The following is a 4,514-nucleotide window of genomic DNA, read 5'->3' as shown; positions in this document are numbered from 1 at the left end:
TATGCATGCTTTTCTTTGTGCTATTAATGAGACGGTGTAGGATTCTGTTGAGAATAGGCATGTAAGACCCACTACTATCAAATCCAAATGAGATAAAGCTGCTCTTACTTTGGCAAACGCCAATAACAAAGCGATTAATGCTATTTTCTGTGGTGTTTCTACTAATGAGTTTCACAGAATTTCACATGTGAAGACCGCCAAAGAGGCATAGACCATTCTTGAGACAACCTACAAAGGTACCAAGAAGGTTAAGGACACCAAGCTTCAAATGCTCACTACTAAGAAGCAAAGACGAGCGATGATGAGTCATTTGATTCCTTTTATAGGAGACTCAACGAGATAGTGATTGTCAAGCTCAATCTTGGGGAGAAGATTGAAGATGCCAAAGTGGTGAGGAAGATCTTGAGATCTTTATCTGAAAGCTTCCGGGCTAAGGTCACAGCCATAGAGGCGAGTAAAGATTTGGATGAGATAAAGATTTTTAGAACTCATTGGATCTCTCCAAACCTATGAGCTTGGACTGCCCTCCCACAAGTCCAGCAAATCACTTGCTCTTAAAACTATAAATGAGAGAATGAGTGATTCCTCTGATGAAGAAGATGTAGAAAAAGAGGCGGCATTTCTTGCGAAGAACTTCTAGAAATTTCTCAAGATGAAGAACAATAGGAAGTCATTTGGTAAAGGAAAATTCTCATCCTCAAAAAATGACAATAAGGAGTTCAAGAAGAAGGATGGGAAAGACTCTTCATTAATTAAAGGAATCGTGTGTTACAAATGTAATGGGCATGAATGTCACGACCCAAACCTGTACTTCAGAGTTTAGAGCATGACTGACATGTTAATATCAAGTTTACCTCAATATTAACATGAACCAACCTAAACTAAAGGTGCTTATCAAGAAATTTTTTCTTGATTTCCTACTTATTTCTTGCACAAAAGCCACAATATACAAAAATGATGGAAACCTTGAAACTTCATTCCATTTGAACTTGGAAGATTACCACTTGGCTGTAACGTCAGATATTTGTGTAAATATTACATAACTAAATGTTTAGCAAAACTCTAATTACAAACCTAACCCCAAAGACATAATACTGGGGTTCAAAACAAACTAAGGTACTAAATTACATCTATGTTCACAGATCAAGTACATCTTGATTCCTCCTATACAACAAAAGAGCTAAACTACTATACAACAAAAACTATACCGTCTAACAAACGAGAATCACAAAATCCTTGCCACCTCTAATACTCTTGCTGCTTCTAGGAAGAACCTGTGCATTAAAATATAATAGGGTGAGCTGCGAAGCCTAGTAAGGTTTTAATTTCCATGGGCCTTTGATAAGAATACATGTAAATCAAATATTTTATGGATATGCTAGCTTTAATAAAATAGCCTTTATACTATTCATATTGCTCTTGAACTAACTTATGAGCTCTTAGATGAAAATACTTCATTTTCCTTTCACATAATCATAAAAGGACATATTAAGGAACATAAACATAATTCAGTAACTTTATCTTTAAAAAGACTATAAAATGTTTCATCATAAACTTCTTTTCATGAGAGCTTTTATTTTTTCATAATGCATTTAAACAAAATCATTCTCTCATGATCAATAACATAATATAGCTGTTCATAACATATTGGTTAGTTCATATTTGATAAGTCTATACTTGGTGCATGTGCACAACAGAGAAGACCTCATCACATTTGGGTGCCCTCGTGTGTATGATATTGTCCTCTTTGGGAGGCCTGATGGCACATCCCCTTAAGGTTTTGTTCCTTCCTGCTGTCCGTACACATTGGGGAAGAAGCCTTGTTCATATTACAGTTACAGGCAACCCCATTCGCTTCACTTTAAATGGCCAAACAAATAACATTTTCCATGAAAAGCTAGTAATTAACCCTTACTAGCTAAGTTTAGATCACCAGATGACATAAACCGAAAACATTTCCATACTTATACATTATACTGACATTTCTTATTTTGCATAATATTCCATAATAATAGCATATCCATCTCATTCTTAAATATTATGTTCGTGATATAGATAATGACATCAATATACTAAAATTATCATGTATATAAGATTAAAAAACTCACAAACATATATTTTACTTAGATCATGCTTATATGTAATATCTTTAATTAAAAGGTTTTAATGCATAATAGTTTTTTAAACAATTTTAAAACTTATCAAATGCACATATCACATATCCTTTACCTGAAAACAGAAGATGTGAGAGAGTTGTACAAAAGGAGTTGTACCTAAATGGAAAACCAAAACTTATTACTGACAAACTCTTCCTAAGTATTTAAACTTATGCCTCAATCATAACCTAACTCTCAAAATCAAGAAAATCCTTACTTCCCATCACATAAGGTTCCCCAAAGCACATTATACAATCATCAAACACATTATGTACCCAAACCATAGAGAAACCAAGGAATAAAATTTATATATGTCCAAACATACCAAAGGATGAGTATATTAAATTATAGCTCAAAAAAGTCACCCTAACTTCAAAATTAAATCCACAAAGTCAGAGTTATCCTACGCTGTTTACGGCTCATTTCAGCAGCAAAAGCCCCATTTGTAAAATAAGAATGGGATGTCCACACACATCCAAATGTCATGAAATTTTACAGAACTACTCCCCTGTATGTCAAGTATATACCATAAAACTTTCATAGTCAAAGAATAAAGCCATGATTTATTAAAAATCATACAAGACAACATGTTCAAATCTGTCCTGACAGAAATTCATGCAAATTAGAAATTAAACCATTATTTTTATACTCATCCAAATGCTGTGAGACCACTTGAATAACAACCATGTGTGTCTTATAATTCATAAAACTACTCCTAACATCTAATTCATAGAATATGATTTAATACATATTTTTCTTATTGCAAACACCAAATCTGTCATAGAGGCAGCTTTGAAATATTTTCCTGTAAATTCACAAACAATTATCAAACGATGATATTTTCATATGGGGATTTTTATACACTCATGAGAAAAGTTATAAAACACTTATATACATTCATTTAACCATTTATAGGAAAATTAGATACAACACAAATCCCAGCAGTAACATCAAAAGTACTCGTCCTAATTGTTTCTTACTTTCTTAATCATATATACAATCATTAATTAGTAAAAACCCTAATCTACCTTCAACAAAACACCAACACAGTTTCAAAGCTTCTCAAAACACTATATATATAGACTTACAAGTTTCCTAATTTTACAAACCGCAAATACCCTTACTAAAAATTCCTTGAAGAAATCATGGATTCTAAGATGAGAGGAGCTAAAACTCTTACCAAGTTTTTGGTTCTTAAGGGGAAATAGAAATAAAATCATTTTTGCATGAAAGGGTTTCCCTTTCCTAGTGGCTGAACCCAAAAGTATGAGAGGTAGAGAGCTTGAGAGAGTGTTTGAGTATTCTAGTTTCTTTGAGAGAGTATGAAGAAGAAATGAGATGAAGCTTAATGTTCCTCTTGAGGTGTTGACCCGTGGGTTTGTAAGAAAGACTCAAGGGAGCTTCCTAGCTCTTTCCTTATGAGAAAAGAGGGCAAAGTGTGGTGAAATTTCTTATTTGTGTGGACCCGTGGAAAATAGAGGGGGAGATAGCTTCTTGGATGTTCTAGTGTCTTGAGAAAAGTCAAGGAAGAAATGAGGTGGCTCTTGATGATTGCATGGCCAGAAAAGTCTTGGTCTTTTGGTTTGTCAACATGCATGATGCTTTAGCATTACTTGTGTTGAATTCTCATTAGTTGCATGTGGGTGGAATTTCCACTATAACATCTCATGTATCATATGCCTAATTAAAACACCAACTATGCATCATACTAAGTATATATTTATAATACAACTAGTCATTTCAATTATTTATAATCTTTACAATTCTTATTCAATGGCATTATAAAATAATATATTTATTAAATACTCTTATATTAATTTTAGATAATAAGTGATTCAAATAATAATTAACCACTTGAACACATAGGTTAACTATAAAGTTGGGTCGGGCTATTACAATAGACATCTCAAGAAAGAATGTCTAAACTATTTGAGAGGAAAGGGTAAAGTGTTTCTAACCAACCTTGGTGATTTAGAAAGCTCAAACTCCGATGCGGAAAGAGAATGTGATAGTGATAGAAACTATATAGCTTTCATGACAATTACCGCAATTGACTCTAAAGATGAGTTGAGCGACTTGGTTGATGAGCTAGGTGTGCATTTCGAAGGTGAAGAAGTTGATGATTTGGAAGATGAGGACGTGTGCCTCAACAAAGATGAGAAGAACCTTCAAGAAGTGTATGATGCGTTGCTTGAAGATTGTGGCAAATATGCCAAGGCTGCAAAGAACGCAGTTAAGAAGATGAAGAAAATTAAAGAAGAGCATAAATACACACTTGTGCAACTTAAGGAGGCAAAGTGTGAGTTGAAGGGCTAAAGAAAGAATTGTTGAATGCCTACTTGAAAATCAAGTTTCTTG

The 4,514-nt window shown here is 33.7% G+C and overlaps 1 long non-coding RNA gene across 1 annotated transcript; it reads right to left on the bottom strand.

Annotated features, from left to right (window-relative positions):
- Positions 1–955: 955 nt before the first annotated feature.
- Positions 956–3,615, bottom strand: LOC112000843 (uncharacterized). The gene is made up of 3 exons (XR_002881755.2): positions 3,337–3,615; positions 2,230–2,273; positions 956–1,274 (listed from the first exon to the last, which is right to left on the bottom strand). It is a non-coding gene; the product is annotated as an uncharacterized LOC112000843 (long non-coding RNA).
- Positions 3,616–4,514: the final 899 nt, after the last annotated feature.

The sequence above is a fragment of the Quercus suber genome, unplaced genomic scaffold (assembly GCF_002906115.3).
Source record: "Quercus suber isolate HL8 unplaced genomic scaffold, Cork oak 2.0 scaffold_25, whole genome shotgun sequence".
In the NCBI taxonomy this organism is placed as follows: Eukaryota; Viridiplantae; Streptophyta; class Magnoliopsida; order Fagales; family Fagaceae; genus Quercus; species Quercus suber.
This window is presented reverse-complemented; position numbering and strand designations above follow the sequence as displayed.